The 12,197-nt window shown below is 40.5% G+C and overlaps 1 pseudogene; it reads left to right on the top strand.

The window, feature by feature from the left end:
* The first annotated feature begins 487 nt into the window (after nt 1-487).
* Nucleotides 488-1,233, top strand: LOC139008133 (small ribosomal subunit protein eS4-like; annotated as a pseudogene).
* Nucleotides 1,234-12,197: the final 10,964 nt, after the last annotated feature.

The following is a 12,197-nucleotide window of genomic DNA, read 5'->3' on the forward strand; positions in this document are numbered from 1 at the left end:
GCCATCAACCATCGCTGGCTCAATGACCGCTGGCTGGCTCCTCCCTTACCCAGGCCTAAAGCCTTAGTCTGTGGCTTGGAGTCAACATATGCAAATTAGCTGCCATCTTGGTTGTCAGTTAATTTGCATATACTCACTGATTAGCCAATGAAAAGGGTAGCGGTCTTACGCTAATTACCATGTTTCTCTTTTATTAGTGTAGATAATACTGTATTATATACCTAAAAGTTACTAAGAGAGTAGATCTTAAATTTCTCACCATAAAAAAAGCAATGGTAATTATTTGAAGTGATGTAGGTGTTAGGTAACACTATGGTGGTAATTATTTGCAATATACATAATGTGTATCAAATCAACACTTTCTGCACCTTAAACTTACATAATGTTTTATGTCAACTATATCTCAATAAAGCTGAAGGGCAGAGAACAGTGATGAAGAGAATACCTTAAAAGCAGCTAGAGGCCTCTTTTTTTGCCTAACGCAGCCATGGCTCATGGTCCCAAGAAGCATCTGAAGCATGTAGCAGCTCCAAAGCATTGGATGCTGGGTAAACTGACCAGTGTGTTTGCTACTCAGCCATCTACCAGTCCCTACAAGCTGAAATGTCTCCCCCTCAGACTTAAGTATGCTCTAACAGGAGATGAAGTAAAGAAGATCTGCATGCAGCAGTTTATTGTGATCAATGGCAAGGTCTGAACCAATATAACCTACCCTGCTGGTTTTTTGGATGTCATCAGCATTGACAAGACTGGAGAGAATTTCTGCCTGATCTATAAGGGCCGCTTTGCTGAGGAGGCCAAGTACAAGTTGTGCAAAGTGAGGAAGATCTTTGTGGGCACAAAAGGAATCCCTCATCTGGTAACCCATGATGCTCACACCATTGCTACCCTAATCCCCTCATCAAGGTGAACGACACCATTCAGATTGGTTTGGAGACTGACAGAATTACTGATTGCATCAAGTTTGACACTGGTAACTTGTGTACGGAGACCAGAGGTGCTAACTTGGGAAGAATTGGCTTGATCACCAACAGAGAGAGGCACCCTGGTTCTTTTGACAGAGTTCATGTGAAAAATGCCAATGGCAACAGCTTTGCCACCCAGCTCTCCAGCAGTTTTGTAATTGGCAAAGGCAACAAACCATGGATTTCCCTTCCCCGTGGAAAGGGCATCTGCCTTACCATCGCTGAAGAGAGAGACAAGAGACTGGCCGCCAAATAGAGCAGTGGGTGAAGTGAGCTCCAGATGACATGATTGGAAAAGTCTTTGTACTCAATTAAAGATAATACAGCATGAAAAAAGAAAAGCAGCTAGAGGAAAAAGACATTTTACGTTCATCATTTTGTCATAAGGATAGCAGATTTCTTTTTTAAAATAATTCAAGCCACTTGACTTTACAGAAAATCTTTAAAATAATGAGGGGGCGGAGGGAAGGTTTCTATATCCAAAAAAATATATTTGAAAATTGAAGACCAAAAATAGGTGAAGGGGTGCTTCAGACATACAAAGTTTGAAAGAATTCATTACAGCAAATCTGAACTACAAAAAAATGCCCTTAAAACCTCCCTTATTGGAGGGAAATTTGGATCTACACAGCATGTAAAGAAGGGCAGAGGAAATAACTACATGAGTAAATATGCATGGTAAATTTTTCTTATTTTAAAGATCTCTTTAAAATATAATTGACTCTTGCCCTAGCTGGTTTGGTTCAGTGGTCAGAGCATCAGCCTGTGGACTGAAGGGTCCCAGGTTCAATTCCAGTCAAGGACACATGCCTGGGATCCGGGCTTGATCCCCAGTAGGGGGCATGCAGGAAGCAGCCACTCAATGATTCTCTCATTGATGTTTCTATCTCTCCATCTCCCTCTCTGAAATCAATAAAAATACATATTATAATGCAAATACTAGAGGCCTGTTGCACGAAAAGATTCATGCAATAGGCCTTCCCTTCCCCTGGCTGCTGGCACCAGTTTTCCTCCGGCACCCGGGACCCAGGCCTTCGCTCCAGCTGGGGCCACCTTCAAGCCTTCACTGCTCTGGCCTGAGCCACTTTCAAGCCTTCGCTGCTCCAACCGGAGCCGCCTTCAGTCTTCGCTCCGCCACTTCTGCGCCTATTTATGCAAATTAACCACCATCTTAATTTGCATATCTAGCTGATTAGCCAATGGGAGGAGTAGCGAAGGTATGGTCAATTACCACGTTTGTCTATTATTAGATAGGATATATATATATATATGTATATATATATATATATAATTGACTCTTTAAATAAAGTACATAGCAGCAACTGGAGAGAAGCTAAGAGGGGGAAATAGAAATACACTTTTATAACAGACACACTAGACATGAAATGGTATATTACCTGAAAGTAGATTGTGGTAATCTAAAGATATATACTGTAACTTGAAAGCAACCACACACACACACACACACACACACACACACCTATACAAATAAAGCAATAAAAAGAAATATTTACAAAATACTGAATTAATTCAAAAGAAGGCAGCAACAAAATGAAACAAAAACAAAGAAAAGATGGCAAAATAGTTTTCACTTAAAGAAATGCTTTTCTGCAACTTATCAGATAGATATGCATGCTATGGACTGAATGTTTGCGTCCTCCTAAAATTCAAGTGTTGAAGCCTTAACAATGCGATGGTATGGAGATGGAGCTTTTGGGTGGGAATAAGGTGATGAGTTTGTGTTGCCTGCATGGTGGGTTTTGTGTCCCAGCCCTAATCAATGTTCTAAGAAAAGACACCAAACAGATGACCTTTCTCTCCACTATGTGAAGAAACAGTCACTAGCAAGCCAGGAAGAGAGCTCTCACCAGAAAAAAATCAGCCAGCAGCCTGACCATGGATTTTCCAGCCTTCAAAACTATGACAAATACATGTTTATTTGTAAGCTTCCTAGTTTTGTGGTGTTACGTTATAGCAGTTGGAACAGAGGAAACTTAGCCTCACTCTGCAACTGAAAACAATGACTCATGAAGATTTTCACTCCAAGCTCTTTGCAAAAGGAGATACCAATGCCTGAGGCTGCTCATTACACAATTGCTCAGGAACACTTTCTCAGGTGCCTGTGATGCTGTACATTCCCACTGGGACACCTAGCGGTGGGCAGTTTATCTGAAGATGAAAGGAGGTCTGTATGCCCAGTGTTTTGCATTTTAACTCATAAAATGAGTAACTGGGCCTCTCTCCATATACTCAAGAAGGGCTTTTGTATATATTAACATCTCTTTAAATCATCCCAGTGAGACATGAAAAGAAAACAAAATATATAAACAAATTGCTCTGGATCATAGTTGGACCACATGCCTTCATCTCTAGATTCTTGTACTGACGACTAATTGACCCACTAAATTTTAATTATTTTTAAATTAATAATTTTATTTATTAGTAATGAAATAATAATTTCAATTATTAACTCATGTTCCTTTTTAAAAATCATTTATTTATAAAGCAATAAAAACACACCATAGAACATTATCTGAATCTTTGGATTTACTTCTGTGCAACTAATACTTGTTTTTTTTAATAAATATTAAATATAATTGAGTTACATTAAGATATTATGAGACAATATGACAGGTCCTAAACATAATGCAGATATAAGCATCATAAGATAAATTTAAATACATAGGTTTTCAGCCCTGGCTGAGCAGGTTAGTTGGTTAAGCATTGTCCCAATATGCCAAGGTTTTGAGTTCGATCCCCCATCAGGGCACATAAAAGAATCAACCCTGCCAGAGTGGCTCAGTTGTTCAGCGTCAACCTATGAACCAGTAGGTCATGGTTTGATTTCTGGTCAGGGCACATGCCCCTGTTGCGGGCTCAGAGGAGGCAACCAATCAATGATTCTCTCTCATTGTTGATGTTTCTATCTCTCTCTCTCCCTCTCCCTTCCTCTCTAAAATCAATAAAAACATTTAAAAGTATATAAATATACATATTATATTTTTTAAGAAAAGAATCAACCAATGCATAAAAAAGTGGGACAGCAAATCAGTGTTTCTCTCTCTTTTCCTTTCTCTCTCTTTCTCTCATTCTCTAAAATAAAATGCATAAGTTTGAATTATCAAGATTATATACAAAATATTGTCCTGTAGAAGAAATCCCTTAAAGAACTGTTCCCAATAAAAAGAAAAAAAAAACTCTGACTTTACAAAAATATGAATGAGAAAGGTAATTCAACTCATTGTATCAGAGAAGTGTGGATTTAGGGGTAAAGTAAGTATTTTTCACTAAATGAAGTTACAATCTATATATATATAAGAGCCTAAGTGACTATTACGGCGGAACGACCGGTCGCTATGATGTGCACTGACCACCAGGGGGCAGACGCTTAACACAGGAGCTGCCCCCTGATGGTCAGTGCACTCCCACAGGGGGAGCGCTGCTCAGCCAGAAGGCAGGCTCACGGCTGGCGAGTGCAGCTGCGGCGGTGGGAGCCTTTCCTGACTCTGCTGCAGCACTACCAAGCCGCAGTAGCAGGAGCAGCGGGCCTGGATGAGCATAAGTGGCACAGCACCTGGCCCCAGTTCAGGCTCCTCCCTGGCTACCTGCTGCTTGGCACACTGCTACATCCCTGAGGGATCCCAGACTGTGAGGAGAAAGAAAATTAATACCTGGGTGCATTAGAAGGAAACTACAAAAAAAAAAAAAAAAAAAAACAAAGGCAGAGAACATCTTAATAGTTGTCAGAGGAAAACCAGCAGTCAGACATCCCCCAAGGGGTCCCAGATTGCAAGAGGGTGCAGGCCGGGCTGAGGAACCCCCCATGCCAGAATTTTGTGCACTGGGCCTCTAGTGAAGTTATCAATGGGCACATTCATCTAAAAGAATAACACCCACACTACAATTTTATGAATCTCTTCTTTCAAAAAGATGAAAGTAGACTATATTCTCTGAGATATGAAATTATTGAGGCAATTTCCTGGTTTTGTCGAATAACAAAGTATGAAATACTTATTGCATATCTTTGTTTTTAGATTTCATCTCTTCAAATGCATTTTGCAACAACTATTCTCTAAAAGAGATTTGAACCTTTAAAACTATTAGGCATAGATGAGAAAGATCTTGGGAATTTGGGAGTGTAATTAATCAATATTCCTAGGTACTTAGTGTGAGTTAGGAGTTTACACTACAAATTTTGTTGAACAAAGGTGGGTGTAAGAAGAGAAGGGAAAATTCCCTTGATTTAAAGACTGTATTCAGGAGAGATTACTGTTTTGGAGACACAAGACCTTAGGCGCTGGTGACAATCTTTTTGAAACATGAATTGTACGGGTATAGAGAGTCAACTACCAAATCCATTATAAGGTTAAGTGGGATGAGCCTCTACACCAAAGGTCTATAACTTTTTTCTATAAAAGGCCAGATACCAAATATTTTAAGCTTTTCAGGCCACATGATTTCCATTTCCACTATTCAATTCTGTCTTTATAGTGCAAAAAGAATCAGAGACAATGCTGAAAACAAAAGGTTATGAATGTGTTCCAATAAGCTTTGTTTTTAAACACAGTGGACAGGATTTGGTCTACAAGTTATAGTTTGCTGACCACCTGCTCTAAATTCCCAACATCTTTTCTAAATGACAGTCCCACCTGAGGACATGCTCCAAGTCAAACTCTGACACTATATGTCTTTTAAAAAAAAACTTCATTATTGAAATATTACAGATGTCCCCTCTTTTTCCCCATTGACCCCTTCTAGCCCACACCTGCCCCTTACCCCAGGCCTTCACCATGCTATTCTCTGTGTTAATGGATACTATATATCTTTGCTGTCCATTTATCTTCCTCAACCTTCCACAGTCTCCTCCTTTTCTTGTTTTTTTCCTCCCTTCACCCTCACCATGAGTCTGGAATTCTCAGGCAGCCCATTCTCAGAAAGTAGACCATAATGAGGCATGATTATAAAATGGCTGTGAGGGGGTTGTTACATTGGGCAGAGGAAATACTTGGAGTGATTGCCTAACACAGATATTATTATTGATAATAGTGGACTCACCATAGAGGAGCTACTTGGAGGACCTCAAACATACCAGATGAGAAATAAGCTAATGGCTACTACTTGACTCACATAATGGTCACTTTTCTTATGACGCTTTTATATATAAACAATGAGGGTTCAGCTACTAAGCAAGTTATGCAATAGAGTTAAGTAGGTGTGTAGTTTTCTTGCAAATCCAGTCTAGCAATATTACTAGGAAAGGATGTCATTTGACAATAAAAGGAAAACTGAAAAATTTCTTATATCTTTCACTGTTAAGAAAAGAGCAAGAACTTTTTTTAAAAATATATAATTTAATTATATATTAAGAGTCACTGTTTCCTCTATAAAAGTTATAGAACTAGTTTGATCCCACAAGGTAAAGGACAGGAATGTTAGCTGATGGCTATAAGTGATCACATACTGGTGACAATTGTAGGTAACTTTATAAATTAGGAGGCCCACAGGAAACAAATGGCACACTCAAATTGGGTAACAAAGGAATTATTTATAAAGGATATAAGTAGGGAAATCAGCAATATTAATATAACTTATTATTTAAATGGTGCCACTTTTGAGGGTAAAATGAAGCTTTATTAATAAATGTTGTCAGAACAATGGGTATAAACTGGATCTGGCCCAGCCAAGTTGTAATGTTTAGACTAGAACAGTGCCCCCAGGCTAGCAAGAAGAAGAAGCTATTATCACCCTTAGATGATTAAGAGACAAAGAAAGGAAAGGGTTGCCAGAACCAATGTAGCAGGTTCTAGAGGTCAGCTAACAGGGGTTGGGGACTTCAAGAAAGAAAACATGCAAGCTATGGAGAGCTAACACAAAAGGAGTGGGTGAATTAAAATCCCAATTTACTGTCCTCCTACCTTCTGAACTTTTGCCAATATTTCCCATTGGCTGAACCCAACCAGAAACTGGAGGTTTATGGAGACTTTGATGCAGTCCTTATAGATCAGCTTCCCTGGGGTACAAAGCAAGATAAGGAAGGGTGGAGAGTATATCTGGAGAGGAAAATAGGAGATACTTTATTTACAACTATGGTAACTATCCTTGCAAAAGTATCTAAAATTGGAACTACTTTTGAACTCTGACCTCTTCTACAACTCTTTTGAAACATTCTAAGAAAACTCAATACTTACTTTTTCTTGCATAATCTTCTCCCTTTTTGTTTCCTAGTAGATTGCAGAAAAACAGTAAAGCAAGCAAGATCTTTTACCTACAAATGGCTGAGGCTAAAACTGTTTTTTTACAGAGGAATGACTGCAAGCACTAGGCTTTTATGCATATATTTAGTCTCCTTCACTTCCTGATCAACAGGCTGATCATGCAAGTATCACTGGCCTGAAAATGAAACAAAATAAAAGGTATGTTTTTCACATGTGTCATAGTTAACTCACTTCACTTTCTGGTCTACAAACCTCCCCAAAGAATCTTAGAGGGTGTATGGAGTTTGATGAATCAATGGTTCAGAACAACAGAAAGGCTGCCGAGTACAAACGTACAATGCAAAATTAATGGGTCAAATAGATATGTGCCTCATTGACCTCACATTGACGCACTTCACATTATATAAATACTGTACCTCAATGAAAAAAAGTGTAGGTAAAATTTCAAGAAAGAAAAACTGTTCACCCTTGCAAAGTGTAGCCCTTCGTTTTTGGATAAGTATACAAAAGCCAAGAGGTAGAGTGATTATATAATCAGCAATCTCTTTATTTCCAATCCTCCCCCCAAAACCACCCATCTGCTAGGGAAAGTCCATTGTTACACTTTCTAAAATATTATGAAGATAAGGTTGGCATTATCCATGTTTCTTACTCCGTAGAAGGAAATCTCTTCCATTTCATCAAAAGGTTTCCCATTTTCTTTCTCAACCTACCTAGTATCCATTCCATTTTAAGTCCAAAGACTCTATGATTTAATACATTTTTAAAATATAGAATCTTTTTCCCCCTCCCAGTCAACTTCAATCTACTTAAATATTCATGACAGTTAAAAGAAGAAGAGGAAGGAAGTGAATTTAAAAAGAGGGAGGGAGAAAACAAGGAAATGAAAAACAAAGGGAGCCATTATTTTAAAAAGATAAAAATATTAAGGAAATAAATGAATGACAGATCTTTCTAGTTAGGGTAGGAGAAAAGAGAGTTGTGACGTAGGTCATTTTCTGGTCCATTCGTGAGTGAGAGAATTGCATAAGCTCTGAGTAATCACAGTGATACAAATGATCTCACTTCAATTCTTGGCCTAATCTAGGATTTCCCAAACTACACATGTAGATACTGTTCACACCTTCAGCATTTGAACAAATGAAGAGAGAGAAAATGGGAAGCTCTTTAGCCCATCACAAATTTTCAGAGCTGCCCTTAGCTGAATGGTTGCCACAAGCAGGGCATAAGTAGATTACAGGATGGTGGCAGCAAAAAGCCAGAAAAAGAAGTCTTTTTAGAGAGATTCTTTTAATAGGAAATGATTTGCTACCTGGCAATGGTCTTAAAAGAAAGTTAATATACTTCAGTTTTTTGAGTATCTTTACGTATCTATTATACATATAGCATATAAGACTAGGACCTATGGTGGCTATGATGATGACCACAGTCCTAAGAAAATAATGGTTTCCCTAATAAACTTGTAGAGCCCATCTTATGTTCTTCTTTGCAATGACTGGAAGATCAGAATTCACTTTTGAGCTTGCCTTAATTCTCTAGTTCTTACTAATGTTCTCCTATGGCATTCCTTGTAACTGAGCCTCACCTTCTTTATTCTTTGTCCTTTATGTTGCCTCATCTTGACTATTTTTTACCTTCTTGCACCAATGAAATTATTGCAAGTCAATTCAAATGTCTTTGGAAAAAGTAAATGGATATTGAACAAATTCCTAAATATAAAACATTGCTTGCTTCTAAGGAAACTCACAGTCTAATAAATAAATAAAGTAGAAAATATCTTTGAAATATTATGTAATGAATTGAGGTTATAAGAGGGAAGTCCAAGGTAAATATGTCTAAAAGGAAAATGTGGTCACAGCCAGGTAGGAGACCACTTTTGAGTAGATGGCTAGTGAAACAAGCATGGGCTAACAGGAGAAAGTTAAAATCTGAGGGTGGGCGGGCTGAAAGAACAAAGATTAGGGCACATTTAGAGCATGATTACTTTAAATACAATTTGGCAGAAGCCTAAAAGATCGGAGATAAGGCTAGAAACAGCATAGAACAAGCATGTCAAACTCAAAGGCTAACATGGGCCAAATAAACAAGGTTTAAGTTTATGTGGGGCACAAAAAAACAAAAGCCTCAATTTTCATAGAAACATTGATAGCGACATGCTGAATAAGAAGGGCTGAAATAAATAAATAATCATTAACATAAAATAATAGGACATTTTAATAAAAATTAATATTTTTTCTTGAACATTAACTTACCAGACACTGAATAACTACACAAATTAATAAGCGTAACGGAAATAAACCTATTTTTCTCTTCTCCAAAAGGGAAATATTTCCTGCTGTGCACACCAAATGACATGGCCATTGGCTGCTAAAATATTTGCTGCTAGTATTAGTGGAGAGAAAGGGTGCTCCTACATGTAAGGTGGGTAAGGGAAATGAATGCAGCACGATTATAGTAATCAGTCAGCGAACATTGTAGTTCGTTATTAATATTTCTGTATAAAAGGATATTGTAAAAATTAAGCTATGAAGTTTTTATTAAAATGTTTCTTACATACTGTTATATTGGCTGGACCACAAAAATATTCGTTGTGGGCCCCATGCAGCCTGTGAGTTTGACATGCTTGGCATGGAGCCAAGAGGGGAGAGATGATTGTAAATGGCAAGGCAACTGGGAGTCTACCAAGAGTTTTTAAGCAGAAGAGTGATGTAATTGAAGTGATTTAAGAGGTCACACAATTACAGATAAAGAAATAGGGGGTCCCAGGGACAAATGTTTAGCAGTGTGTTTAACAGTCTAAGAGCCATCCTCTAGAATGCCTGAGGAGGAGGCACCCTGTCTGCCTCATCTCAAACTTGCCATAGATGTAATGTTTTAAAGGAAGAAATAAAGAAAAGGAGGCAGCTTGGTTACACCCTAGAAAAATGGAAATAGAACCTCAGCCAGGGAGGCCTTTCTTCTGTTACTGCCCCACGAGCATATCTTCACCCAGGGAAGAGATCTGTGTCTTCATCTCCTGTCTGCCTGTCCAATGTCCAGGTGTCCACCAGGAACACCTCTAACGTCACAACGGATGAATCCGGTTGGGGCATCATCCCAAGACACCCTGAAAAATTGGTGATGGGCCCTAATTGGTTTGGCTCAGTGGATAGAGCGTCAGCCTGCGGACTGAAAGGTCCCAGGTTCCATTCCAGTCAGGGGCATGTACCTTGGTTGCGGGCACATCCCCAGTGGGAGGTGTGCAGGAGGCAGCTGATGGATGTTTCTCTTTCATTGATGTTTCTAACTCTCTCTCTCCTTTCCTCTCTGTAAAAAATCAATAAAATATATTTTTTAAAAAATTGGTGATAGGGGCGGGGGCGCTTCTTTACCAAAGGATGCTGCATGACATTAAACCCTAGACTTGGAGGATTCCAGAAAAGCCCACCTTTGAAGTCATGCGGTGAATCAGAGGCTTTCCCTTACTGCTGCTAGCGCCACAATCTTTATCCTCAGTCCTTAACCCGAGAACTGGGTCCAGCTGTATTGGTACAGCTGCTGAGCGCCTTCTATGGAAAAAAAAAGTTCACTTCTGGCTCGAGTCCTAACCCCCAACACGGAGACTGTACTTTTTTTCTCTTCTCTTGCCACCCCTCCTTTTGTTCCCAGGTGCCATGTGACCTGTGACATTTACTAGGAACTCACGCGGATCACCCTGCCGTGGGGGCTCCGGCGATGCCTACTAAGAACTTCCCAAGGACCGGGGCTCTTTAGCCTCCGGAAAGAGGGGAAGGGCGGGGGGGAGGGAGGAGAACTGGGAGTCAGGAAAGCCCGGGCGTCAGGGGGTCAAGCTCAGGAGAGCATGATTAGTCCTGTAGCAGCCTGCTAGGAGGCGGGCTTTCGTCCTTTTAACACTCTGCTGGCGTTGCCAGAGCCACAGGCGGCTCGGCATCCTCTCTGGCACTCTCCCTGACTCACTTCCCTGAATTTAAACTCTGCTTGGCTGCCTTAACAAGGGTTTGCCAGTTCAAATTAATACGTGACCTCCATCTCGTGCCTTCCCCCCTTCCTAAAACAGGTGCGGGTGCTCAGGTCCCAACGTGGACCGGAGGCAAGCAAAGTTGTCTAGGCTTGCGGCGTGGGGCGCAGGGCGCTTGAACGGTGCAGCCTCTGGGATCGCGGCGCGCTGGACAGCACCTTCCCGGGGCGCGCGCCGCCGCTGCTGCGCTCCGCTCCGCGCCATCTGGTCCCACTGCTTGAGTCTAGCGTCCTGGCTCTGACGTTTGGCCCGAGAGGTGAGACTGTGAAGGTGACTGGACGCTGGGGTTAGTGGTTTTAAAAGTTCTTGACTCCTGTAGACGTACTAGAAGAGAGCATAGCCCCTGAGGCGCTTCCCCGGCCATCCCCAACTCGACCCCGAAAGAATGCTTTGACCATCAGACTTTTCCCCACTCGTTTCAGCATTTTCTCGTTCCTGCCTCTAAAATTCTGGTCACTACTGCACATTTAATACATTCACATGGGAACTCGGTCCCAGCCTCAGGTTGCACCCACACTCTAAAGCATCCCATGAAGTAAGCACATGAGTTTTCTCAGTGGCCACAGAGGAGGGAAAGCAGTAGTTGAAATTGGCCAAAGGAAATGCTCAGTGTGTATGGCATGAACCCAGTCCTCAGAGTGGGTGCTGTTTGGGGGTATTTTTTCCATCAAGAAAGGGGCTTGTTGGAAATGGCCCTGTAGGAGAAAGGTGTGGGTATCTCCTTCTTAAAGCACATGCAGGCATATATCAAGGATTTAGGACAAAGATCAAAGGAGGAGAGGGAAATTCCTGCTGATTTTACTAAGGGTAAAATTCCATAGATTTGGCTAGTCCTATTTTTTTCTTTCATGTCATCAATTCAGAATTCTCTGAAGGAAGCAAATGACATCAAGGAAAGTCATTGGCCTAGGAGAAAAGGGCCCGTAGGCGTTTAGGTATTATATATGTGGAGCCAAAAAGCTCTGGAGCATCAGGGAGACTCCAACCTAAGGCAACAGC

The sequence above is a fragment of the Myotis yumanensis genome, unplaced genomic scaffold (assembly GCF_028538775.1).
Source record: "Myotis yumanensis isolate MYYU_CA2020_CCGP unplaced genomic scaffold, mMyoYum1.0.hap1 SCAF_4, whole genome shotgun sequence".
NCBI lineage: Eukaryota > Metazoa > Chordata > Mammalia > Chiroptera > Vespertilionidae > Myotis > Myotis yumanensis.